This window comes from Coturnix japonica, chromosome 4 (assembly GCF_054131305.1).
Source record: "Coturnix japonica strain WE chromosome 4, WE-NBRP24, whole genome shotgun sequence".
Classification (NCBI taxonomy): Eukaryota; Metazoa; Chordata; class Aves; order Galliformes; family Phasianidae; genus Coturnix; species Coturnix japonica.
The window spans coordinates 44,266,632-44,279,344 of NC_140666.1; the positions used below are offsets into that span (position 1 = coordinate 44,266,632).

Here is a 12,713-nt window from a genome sequence, read left to right on the forward strand (position 1 = left end):
TTCCTTATGATTTATCCTGATGAGATGTTTTTAATAGTATTTTTTCAGACCAGATATTATCTAAAAGCCATTAGAATGCTTCATCTGTCAAACCTGACTCCACAATTTTTTAAGACATGAATACACAATGACCACTTTCCATTTCCACAGCTTGCAAGCATCGTAAAGACATCAAGAGAGACAAGTTTAAATAAAGCTTTAGGATATCATAACAAAACGTTTAGTCCTTTAATAAAACAATAATAAAACTCAATTAAGCAGTAAGGAGTTACCTAATTTATCCTGCCATGTATATTCAGCACAGATTTCACTTAAGGTGTCAACAGACCTAATCCATAGGGGTCTGCAGCCCCGAGGAGTTGTCTCCACATAAGGAGACTCCTCCTGGTAGACAGAGGCCTATGCCGTGCCTAAGCTGGTCTTTCTTAGTGAGGATTTATTTTATTTTTCCTGAATTCCAGGATTATTTTTTTTTTCTCCTGAAAAAGAAGCAGGGCATGCAGGGTATGTAATGGTATCCAGCCTGGTATCTGGAACATGTCCTCTTCTTACATGATGTGCCAGTCAGCATGGATTGCCACAATTCTTGTAAATTTACCATACGCGCCTTTGCATGAGGATTAAGGGAGTAGAGATCAATCTACACTACAGTAACTGTGATTTCACTCTTCACAATGGAGTACCCATATTTGTGTATTTGTTCTGACACAGTGCAGGCATTTACCTGGCTCTCTAAAATCTCTCGCAGGTACCACAGTCAAATTACATTTCCTTCTAGAAGAATCAAGCTGGCTAAGGCTGACAAAGACAAAACACCATACTTTTCATGACTTCTGATTTCATTCCTAAATTCTTTAAGACAAAGAAGCGATCCTGGAGAGCTTTGCAATAGTCGCCACCAACACAGACCCGTCAGAACTTCCTGAAGGGCAGAAAAGACTGTGCTAGTGTTGTGCTGTGAATCTGTTGCTCCTGTATTACCCTCATTTCCTAAGGGGCCATGTTGAGTTTGTGCCAGTGACCTAGAAAGCACCTTCTCACCACTTATGTGGTTAATGGAAAGAGCAAGGCAACTCTAAAGCTGACTGAATGGAACAACAAGGAAGGGTCTTTGGAGCCAGTAGGAAGAAGCAGGTCGAGAAAGTTGGCAGCCTCTGTGTGATGGCTGTCCTGGGAGAAGTGAGGCCCTTCACTTTATATGTAGACTCCCAGTGAGGGAGCTGCGCCAAGTCTCTTTCCATCTCTTCCAATCAGTGCTGCATTGAAATGCAAGACTCAGCTGCAGAAGCAGTGGGGACCTTCCTCAGTGTTAGGGAAGGCATCCAAATGAGTTCCTTCACAGCTAAAAATGAGTAGAACTAGCAAAGGCGATGTCATTTAGACAACTTCTGCACAAGTCCTCAAAGCCAAGACAGTGTTAACACATATGGTGCTAACTTTAGGTACTGTCTCCTTTCTTATTTATTTTATTGGACCCACCCATGGAACTTCAAGCCATCTCACTGTCACAGTTGTTAAACAGATACTTGAGTATGTTCACCCTGAAGCACAGTGCTTACCTCATGCATGGGACTTACAGATCCAACTACTAAGAGAAGTTCAATTTTCTGTGCTCTTGCTAAATGAGTACCAATAGTAGGTTTAAAATTGAAACAGAGCTGACTCTGTGACTTCTACTGGGCTTTAGATGCAGCAAACACTACCAATAGTATTTAAAAGCAGATTTAGCTTTACATGGTTTAAGACTGCCTGACTACGTACTGCTCAAGTATTTTATTGCCTGCAGGTAGGGAGTTGTAACAGATAATGAAGCAGCTATATTACATAATTTCTGGAAGAAAAAGAAAAGAAGATATTAACCTGCATGGATACAATTCATGACTAAGAACCTAAATTTAAAGTACGGGAAAAAGAGGGCTTTTCTATCACCTAATCATTGCTATTTTATCGTACTCTATAGCATAGTTGTACCAGAAAAGTGCAGTACCTCTCACTGCTATATTTAAGTTTAATATAATAACAGTGCTGGCACTGGTAACTTGAATTAACTTCTCTCTCTCTTCTTCATACAATGCTAAAATCCTGATGATTAAAACGATTTTTTTCATCAGCGTGCAGCATAGTCTGAGACATATCTTCAAGCTCTTCTCCAAAACACATTAGTTCCTAACCAACTGGTTTCCCAAGAAAGAAGCCTGTGAGAGCCTCACTATATAATGCTTAATTTTTTGGGGCCATTTCCTTCCTCTCAAACTTGCAGGGAACAGTGCAGTAATATACTATTAACAATTTGAAAACAGCTTTGGTTCTGGAAGGAAAACAAGCTCTTACCATTAATCAAGTAACTCCTGCACGAAACCCAAGGCTTATAGCTGGGGAAATAACAAGGATGAGGAGGTGACATTTTACAGTGCTCAGCTTGGGAATTCAGAAGAAGAGAGCAGACATTTATTCAAGTTCAAGATAAAGAGCTACCAGATTTTCTTGCTACACCTTGATTTTTTATGTTGTTTGCTACAGTGACCTGAATTATTTATTGAGAGTGTATTTAAAACTTTCTTTAACACATGTCCAAACCAATTTAGATAACCACTGCATCTCATTCGGATAATTATTTTTCCCAAGTAAAAATTAGTTGTTTTTTTTTTTTTTTTAAATTTTATTTTATTTGGAACACATTTCCTTTCCTGGCTTTAGACTCCTTTGACTTCTAAGGAAGAGTGTTTCAGATGCACATTATTATCTAAAGTAAACCAGTATACCTATGGAGCTTATGCATAAAGATGTTTTCAATATGCTTCCCTTCACTTTCTCAATTACACTCATTAACTTTCATACACAACATAGCCTTGACTACACAAGCCATAATCACACAAGATATCCTATTGCCTGAAGATGTGTCATGTCCAAGACCTCTTAATTACTTTGCAAATTCCCTCATTTATCCAAATTTACTAATTGCCTCAATGCTATGTGGCTAATTGACACTGCACTGGTGAGCATCCATCCGTAAAGAGCAATCCTCAGGTTCTCTGGACTACAGTTTCTCAGCTCAGAAAACAAGGTGCAAGGTACGAGGCAGGAATGTAGTGTTATGAGCAAAGCTTCCACTACCATACTCAGTAGGAACAGGGAGTTGCTGCTGGAAAAATTAGGTGGTTATGCCTGTAACCCTTGTAGCAAATCATGCTACATTGGTGGTTTTTCTAAATCAACCTGATAGCAGCAAGCAGGTCATTCCTGTCACAAAGTTGCATGGTCTGCAGAGAACAGGGAGCTAGTGACAGCACAAGCCAATTCTTCCTAAGTACCCTACTTGGCCAACCAGCTGGGATGCGTATTTCTGTACCATTTTATCCAGCATTGGCAGCTCTCTGCAAAACCTCACTGTAAGTTCCTGTTCAATTCCAAGTGAAAAGACAGATAGCTATCTATGCTGCCATTTATAGAATAAGCTACACGTTAAGGAAAAAAAATCCTCAACACTAGAAAAAGAGGGACCATAGATGTCACACAAATTTCTCTCTTGATTTTCTTTTGCATACAGAATGAAAGGCATTTTAAACTACTTGGTAACAACTCTTAAATCTTAGTAAGCACATTTAAAAATCACAAGAATCATTACGCATGGCAAAATCCAGTTTTGTTAATTATCACTCTTTTTCCATACCGCTTAAAGGCACACAATGATGCAAACAACATTTCATTCTAAGGAAAAGCTAAGGAAAAGTAGAAACGATAATTTTTTTTCCCTCTCACCTCTCCTACTTCTTTGGGTATTCATTCAGCAATATTTTCAGTTCTTCTGCTTTGCCTCTTACCCTTATTTAAAAGAAAAGCAGATTTCTTGTTTCTACCACGTGACCTCGATGCAAGACAGTTAACTATTTTCTACTACTATGAAGTACACCAGGCTTAAAAGTACTTAGATCTCCTCTATTAGATGAATTTAAGAGGATAAACACACCTTCATTTGTTGGCATTTTCATAATGGAAAACACACAACGTTTATTAATTTTTCTGGAAGTACATTAAGATTTCTCACACAGAAATGCAGAAGTCTGCAGAAAATACAGGCAAACTGCAGTAGTATCAGTTTCAATATAGCAATTTGTGAGGATATGTATTGTTTTCAAAGAAAGTCAGTCCCAAAAGGAAGTAAAACCAACAGAAAACTGGCTGTAAGAAGAATATAAACCAAGAAAGGTACCCAAGGTAAGATATTAAATACCTAAAATTGTACTGTTCTGGGTCTACACTTGCAAGGTGACTGAAGTACATGCAAAAGCCTGGAATCAGCACAGGTTTTTTCAAAGATGATACAAAATGAAAGTCAGAAGCAGAGGCAATGCTGTGTATGGAAAAGTATATGAAGGCACTGAAGTCTGAAACTGACACAATTGCTGCTGCCTAGCACTATAGGAATCAGAGCCTGGAAGCAACAGTGGCTTCCTCAGAGTGCAGGGACCAGAGGACATGCTGGGAAGAGCAGTGCCTCCAGTGACAGAGTCTCCAGGATGCCTCCACTCTCCTGCAATCCTCACCTTACAGATGTGCATGGTAGGTCACCCACACCCTAAGCTTTAAAAGTAAAACAAAGCTATTAACATCTTTTGTGCTTATTTGTATTAAGAAAAACAGATTAAAAAAATTACTCAGCTTTCATCTTTTATCAGTCATCGCATGTTAAAGGGGCACTTTGCTTCAATATGAACAGGTATGTACTTGTATTTACACCCTGCATGTTCACAAGATGCATTTAAGAGAAAACAGCATCAGACACTTTTGGAACACGGTATTCAGGAGAAAAGTAGGATGCAAGAGAAGCAGTAGTGATAATCTCCTACTGCAGGATGAGTGGGCTGGGAGAGATGACCCAGAATGTCTCTGCAGAGCCTGAAAGTATATGCATATACGAAAACTCCCAAATAAAGTAGAACTCTTAAAACAGACACTCTACAGGCAATATGATAGTAACAAGAAAGAGAAAAGCTTGTTTCTGATCTTTAATTACAAATCTACACATGCTGTGTAGCTTTTCTATTGGTAATACGATGCACTTAAAAAAGCATCTAAAAAGAAAAAAACCTGAACATCCAGCATTATCAACTCACTCCACAGAAAAAGTATGGCACGTTACACATTTTACAAAAGTAATTTCGCTATAAAAATTTGAAGGGCCATTATTTTCATCTCAATCAGCATGCATAAATCCTACACCTAACTCTTACGCAGGACTCCTGATGGATGCTTATGGCAATCTAAGAGCCTACAGCTCTGTTTAGGCTGTTTAGCCACGGCAGAACAATGCATTTTTCGTTTCATAATCTTGGCAGCCCTTGTCACTGAGACTGAATAAAAAATTCTTCCACTTGCATCTCAAAGCCAGAGGGGAAGAGGCTTATATTGAAGCTAGTGGTAAAGAGTACTTACTGACTTCAATGTCAGTAAGAAAATGCTATTAAATTACAAATTGCAAGGTGGGTGCCTTACCTGATTAAATTAATGGGATTTTTTGCTGGTGATTCCATGGAAATGAGGTTTTCATGTTATGGTAAGTGCCATTATGTCACATAAACCCCAAAACATAATCACATACTGTGCAGAATTGTTATATATTTAACACCTCACTAACAGTAGATTTTATATATATATATATATATATTTATATATAATATATAAATATATATATATATATATACACACACACACATTCTGTACTTTGCTTCTGACAACAGTAAATGAAAAGATGCACTTTTTAAACCACTAATGCCATTTTAAAAACTAGAATCAGACGGTCAGTGGTTTGTGAAGGTCAGAATTATCACATCTTCTGGCTAAATTAATTAGAAATCAAAACGTTTTCAAACAGGCAGTAGGGTACTCACAGCCCTTCTGAATCAAGCTGAGATGAATCTTTGCAATCTGTTGTATGACTTCCCAGTGCGCTGAAAGCTGTAACACACTCTTAAATAGGGCACCTATACCATCCCTAACAAGTTTACTGATAGCATCCCAAAGATCCAATTTCCAATTTATTACTCGCAAATTGACAAAATAAAAATCTCTTGGTACACACAACCCTAAGTAGTCAGATTTTTCTTTTTTTTTTTATCTTTTCATCTCCTCATATAACACAGTAAGTCAGAAACAAGCAAATTTTAATTGTAAACATGTTTATTTGTTTTTAATTCTGGACTCCCTGTATGCTATCCAACCTGTATGACTTGGCATTGGCATTTATCTCTCTGCTGGATACTGCAGCCTTCTGTAGTAAACCTGCAGCGACAGTTATCTCTTAATTAAAACTCTACATGCAAAAAGAACTACCGAAAATTGTTGTGGCATAACACACAAAGAATGATTATTTATAACCACAGTTCTTTTTATCTACTTATACTAAAGTCAACAATTGTTCTTATCGTGATCATCTGCCCAAGGGAGTTTATGCATGGACAGTCTTTCCAATATATGAACAATACACATAGAAGTTTGTTCACAGACCTATCTTATGCACAAGTCATTCCAGTGATCTTTTATTTTAAATAATTGCTTTAAAATGACTGAAAACTATGCATTCCGTCTACTGTGGGTTTCCCTTTTAATTGGCTTTGGTTTAGTTTTACACAACAGATAACGAACCTTTAAACCCTAAACTGAAAAGTGCACTTCCCAAGTTCCAAATCTTTCTAGCTACTAATGAACCATCACTACATCTCAGATGCAAATCTTAAATAAAAATGATGTCCACTTTTCCCAGACATCCTTGAAAGGTTACGCCCACAGAAAAGAGGTGCACTGCTTCGACTCACATTTTAACTCACAAAATTGCAACTGCTTCTATAGACTGCAGAAGCTGAAACTTTACAACATTATAACATGAGAACATTGATTTGAGAGCTTAAGCAACTCATTAGAAAGCAAGAGAAATTCTGGTCTGACTTTTCCCCCCCCCCTTCTTGGAAATATATTATGATGATTACAAGCCTGTAATATAAAGCCTGTGATTGTTTTCTGAAAAAGATTTCTTAAGAAAAATGTTTATGCATTACAACCGGCATTCATTTCTGAAGCAAACACTTTGTGTTTTGAGCCCTTTTGTTGTTGTGGAAATTTAACAGCTGCTGCTTAGCAGATTGCTAAATGAAAGGAATGCCCTATTCTTGCAGAGGTCAGACTGCATGATCACAGCAGCTCCTTCGGTCCTGAGCTAAGGCTGTGCTCATCCTTCCTTTAAATGGGAGTTCTACCTATAAAGAAACTGCAGGTTCTGATCCTTAGCTGACAAATTATCCTAACCAAAGTATATCCCTTTCAACCTTCTCGGATATTTTATTATTTTTTAGTTGTATTACTTTACAAATAGGCAGCCAGGCACAGACTGAAGGTCCAAACAGTAAGGCAAAAAAAAAGTTCACAAGCCAAACCTAAAATCCAATCATCTCTCACTTTCAGTATTTATTTTAGGAGCCATTCTGCTCAATTCAAATGAACTTACTTGTCTTAACATTAATTAGAAGAGCATACACACCAAGTTGGAAAGGGAAAAGAAAGCTACTTCCAGGAGAATGGTTTTCTGATTCAAATGAAGAGTTCCAGTTTAAGTGATAGGTCTTGGTATTTTTAGAAGAATATGCCTCCCCCCTCCTTTGCTGAGGATTTTTGGACAGAAGCAAGCTGATGAAATGAACACCAGATTGCAAAATGTTTCCATTAACTCCTATCTATCTCCACTTGCAAAATACAAGTTCTCTCATGGAAATGTCACCTTCCATTTCACGCATCTGCTGGGACACAAGCTCACGAATCCCAGCCTTGCCACATAAGCCTCACATATCATAGCCAGGATAGAGATACCAGTTCAGCACTGATTTGGCCACACACATCCAGTCTTCGGCAAGCTGCTGACACAGGCCACCATCTCACCAGCACTGGCAGCCAGTCTGTACTGGCTGAGCACAGCAGCATTAGAAGCTGTAGGGTAACAGGGCATAAGGCCCCATTTGCAGACTCTGCAGAGTCCAGCCCTTTCAAAATGCCCTTAGGGAGATTGAAAAACAAAAGACAGTGTCAACACAGACACAAGCAAGAACCAGGAAAATGCCCCATTATTATTATTATTTTCCTTTCCTGAAATGCAACTAAGCATCAATAAAGGGGCAGCTGATGCATGTTGTAACTCACACAAGGAAGGCCAGACACTCTCAGTCTCCATATGTCCTACACTCATCCAGCAACAAGGCTGAAGCTTGCTGTTTCCAGTCCATCCTGACCTTTGTAAAAGACTAATTTTTTTTGGATGCTGATATCCTTTCAGAAGGCAATTCATAAGGAGTAATCACCTAAAAAAGTAACCTTTGTGAAGAAATGCTGCTTTATTCTTCCTATCTGTGACATTTCATTATTAGAGCTGAGATGGATTGAGTCATGTCACATCTGGTTTATCGCTCTTCCAGCATGACCCTGTGTTAGCCTATGCACCTTTTATTTTCAGCATTTCTCTGGGCTAAAATAGGGGAGGGGGAAAAAAAAATCGCCTTTCTGGAACAGGACAGGAAATGCATTTGAGGAGTACAAGGGCACTTCAGAATATCTTTAGAAGGGAGCTGGAGAGAGAATTGCTGAAGAGAAAATAAATCCTCTGAGAATGACTCACATATCATTCAGTTTATAGAGTCAGGTAATTTCCCATCCTCATTTCTTCCACTCTGCTAAGAATTAATCTAAGGAGAAATAAAACCAAACAGCTATGAACTACACTGAGTTTCCTTAATTTTACTGAGGGTTACTGTCTAAACAATAGTCAGGGTGCCAGTTTTGTCTGCTTTCACTACCAGTGTGGCAGCTACCTCACAGTTCATTTTAAGGGAGCTGCATCTTTGAAGCAAAGTGTCTGGAAAAGATCTTAATGGTACTGGATTGACTGTAATGAAGACCATAGCAGATAACTTGTTTTCTGAGAGATGTGACAACATAAAGAAATTTTGACAGAAGCTAACCAAGAGCTGCCAGAGCCCAAGTCCTGCTCCACGCAAAAGAAAGCATCATGCTGTGCCGTTACACCCTGTTTTTTCAGGAAAATAAAGTAAGCCAGTAAAAAAAAATCCATTAGACTAAAATGGAAGAACCCCGGGATGCTTATAAAAGCATCTCTTAAGCAATGAGAAAGGGAAAAGCATTCCTGCTTATGAAACTTCAGACCAGCAAAGGAGCCCCGAACTGCATATTGTCCACAGACCCAAAGATACGAGCTGAGCAGGTATATTTGGCACGTGAGCTCTTTGTTGCTCTATTTTCAGAAGCTCTCCCCTTCCTGCTGCACTATCGTGTTCTGTTTCGTATTGAGGCTATTTTTTCTCTGCTATGTTAAATCCAACTCCTTCACAAAGAAACTTTTAAGGAAGGGAAGGAATTAGAGAATTACCAGAAAATTATCAACTGTTGTCTCACACAGCACCACTCTCACAAGCAACAGGACATTTACTGGACATTGATGTCTCATTACATCTAGCATGTAATTTATTTCTCTGCTGGAACAGAACTTATCAGCTTTGCCCATGTGGAGAAAATGTTTCTACCTCTGAAACAAATAGAACACCACAGGCAGGAAGCTGGAAAGCTTAAATGAAAATCCACCACATGGTCACCAGAGCTCACTTGCTACTGAATCCATGGTAAGAAGCAGCGTCAGAACAGGCCAGAGGTGGTATTTTAGGGCCAGATTTTCAAAAAAAGCCCAGTCTCATTGAGGGATGATTTAAAAACAAAAACAAACAAAAAAAAAAAGCCAGAACAATAAAAACTGCTGGGTACTGAGTAATCAGAACAAGCTGCATTCCTTCTTTAGGTGTCTCTGGAAATCTCACATTTTAAACAAGAAAGAAAAAAAAATGCCACTTGAACAAAACCTCTTATTTTGAAGCCAAATATAAAAACAAAAATACCTTAAACCAGTAAGGAAACACAGCATTCGTAAAAGAGGAGGCTTAGGGGAGACCTCATTGCACTCTGCAACTTCCTGAAGGGAGGTTGTGATGAGGAGGAGCTTGGCCTCCCAGTCAACAAACAGGACCTGAGGAAATGGCTGCAAGTTTTATCAGAAGATGTTTATATTAGACATAAGAAAGAACTTTTTCCCTCAGAGAGTGGTCTGGCACTGGAAAGGGTGCCCAGGGAGGTGGTGGAGTGGCAGTGTTCAAGAGGTGTCAGGATGAGGAGCTATGAGATATAGTTTAGTGGTTTGCTGCAGGTACAGTAATGGGAAGACGGTTGGACTAGATGATCTTGTAGGTCCTTTCCAACCCCGTGATTCTATGAAACACTGTGAACTTGCAGATTTTTCATTAATCTCTCCCAGCACAAGAAATTATTATGATCTATTTTGACAACTTCGATAAAATCCCCATTTGATAGCTTTTAATTAATTTTGTAACATTTTCTCTGTATTTAAACTTGGCAGAACAGCACTGTATTCTAGCTATGTGCAAAATTCAAACCCATAAATTTCCAATACATTTAGTTATCCTTTGAACTGCAGGGGAACAGGCTTACCATTTTTCTTTTGCAACACACTTACAAAACCTTCCCATTAGTTTTGGTAGGTCAGAAAATGTAGAATGGAGTTTAAAGTAATCTCTTTGGCTTCAGACTAAACATGGAAATTTCCATCCAAAAGTGCTATTCATAAAGTTATGAGCTAATGAACAAAAGTTCAATAAAGTTTCATGAATTGTTAACTGCAAAATCCAGAAGTAATAATGTAAGCTTTACTTTGTTGCCAATTTGACCACTTCAGAATAGTAAAACAAAGTAAGATAAACCGCTCCAGTTACTTCTAAGACATTTTATCTAAAAGAAAATACAAAAGGCCTAAAAGACCAAGCCAAAGTACATACAAGAAAGATTCCGAAATAGAGAAAACAACTGTTTGAACCTGACTGGAACCAAAGGTAACATAACCTCTTTACCATGCTGCTTCCTGAGTTCTTGGACCTTTTCCTAAAGACTGGCCAAACCACATTGACCATCCAAATCTGACCACAGACAGAGTTAGCCACCTGCTTGAGAGTAGATGAAAGACAACTCTCATCTGACTGCTTAGCAGAGCTGAAGCAACTGCACTTGACCTTAATGGTAGGAATCACAAGCTGAAGCTGTATGAGTCTTTGAGTTCCTGAAAAATTATTAATGTCGAAGCATTATACTTGCAAGATAGACCTCTCAATATCCTTGAAATCTGTCAGCTAAAAACCAATTACTACATAGAAAGCATTTAAAGACATTGCTCTGGAAGCACTGCTCTGTAAAACTAGAATTCCTCATATACTTTACCGCATGTGCTTTCCAAGATTATCCACTCCTTTGCATCAACTTCCATCAATCTCTACTTCCAAAATACTTAACACAATTGCTTGCTGGTAAGAAAAGACATTAACATATTACTTATTTTATTCCTTTTTCCCCCTTTGAAAAACACTCTTTCTAGCAGGTTCTTGGCCAAGACTATATTTGTATTCACACAATGCTTCCTTGATAGAAAGAAGTAATGCAACCAATTATAAGAACAGTCCCTGAAAAATCCAACTAATGCCTCGACTTTGTCCACATTCACACAGGCACAAAGTAAATATTTTTATATGATGCTTGATAACACAGCACTATATAAGGAAAAGATTATGCAGGAGCACTTACAAGCTAGACATATTCATTCTGAAAAAAATCCCATTACAAAAAAGGCTATTTCTAAGTGAAGAGAAAGAGAAATACAGAACTTAAACCAGTTTTACCCACATCTCACTTCTTTTGTACTTTGGCATGTTTATGCCTAACACACACACAACACAGTTTTTGTGCTGTAGCTGGTCTTACTACTTAGGCTGCTCCAAAAGTAATGACTCCTATTTATTTCAATAACAACTACAACAAATACAAATAGCACAATAACACCATTTGATAGAGCAAATTTTCAGCTACAAAACGCTATTTTTCAACTCTGTTACCACTATTAGCCAAGCTTTTTCACCAGTAATGAAAGGAGCCTGCATGCCACACTCACAGAAGTCTCCACCAGTGGATGTGACCCACTGTTTCAGAGCTGCCCATCTTCAACTGGCCTAAGCAGATGAAATTTGGAAAGTGCCAAATCCAGACTAAAGGCGGAATGTGGTACAACAATCCAGTCCTCAAGTTGGGGCCTGGAGTTACTTGTATTGCAAGAGAAAAGTTATCTTTGTTCTGATTCTGGAAGTTTGAGCCTTCAGATAAGCGTTGCTATGTAGCTTTTTAGGTTCCAGGAAATTCAAAAGGATCACCCCTTTCCTATCTCAAAAGATAGTCTACATCACTTTTCTGCTGAGGGTTGCATCTTGAAATTTGTCTTCAATGTGGAATTCACATGTCACCACTCCACTGTCATTTTGACTCTGGCTTGTAGTGACATCATATCTTGTCACTGGTAACGATCCACAGAACTGTCACGTTCAGTCTCACGTTGTTTCAATAGTTCCTGACAGACTTGCATTTGGTGCTCTGTTTCTGCAAGCATTTCACCCATTTGGTGAAAAAATCTGTGACATTACAACATTGCCATCATTATTTCCAATGCATAGAAGTCAATAATACAGCTCAATACCATACAGTGCAGATAAGCTGATCAAGACTCTCTTCATTTCATGGCGTGACAGTTGTGCATGGTCATTCAGAACATGGCTCAC

The 12,713-nt window shown here is 38.5% G+C and overlaps 1 protein-coding gene across 34 annotated transcripts in view; it reads right to left on the minus strand.

The window, feature by feature from the left end:
• TENM3 (teneurin transmembrane protein 3) overlaps positions 1-12,713 on the minus strand; it is a 770,347-nt gene that overhangs the window by 171,718 nt on the left and 585,916 nt on the right. The gene's annotated exons all lie outside the window — the stretch shown is intronic.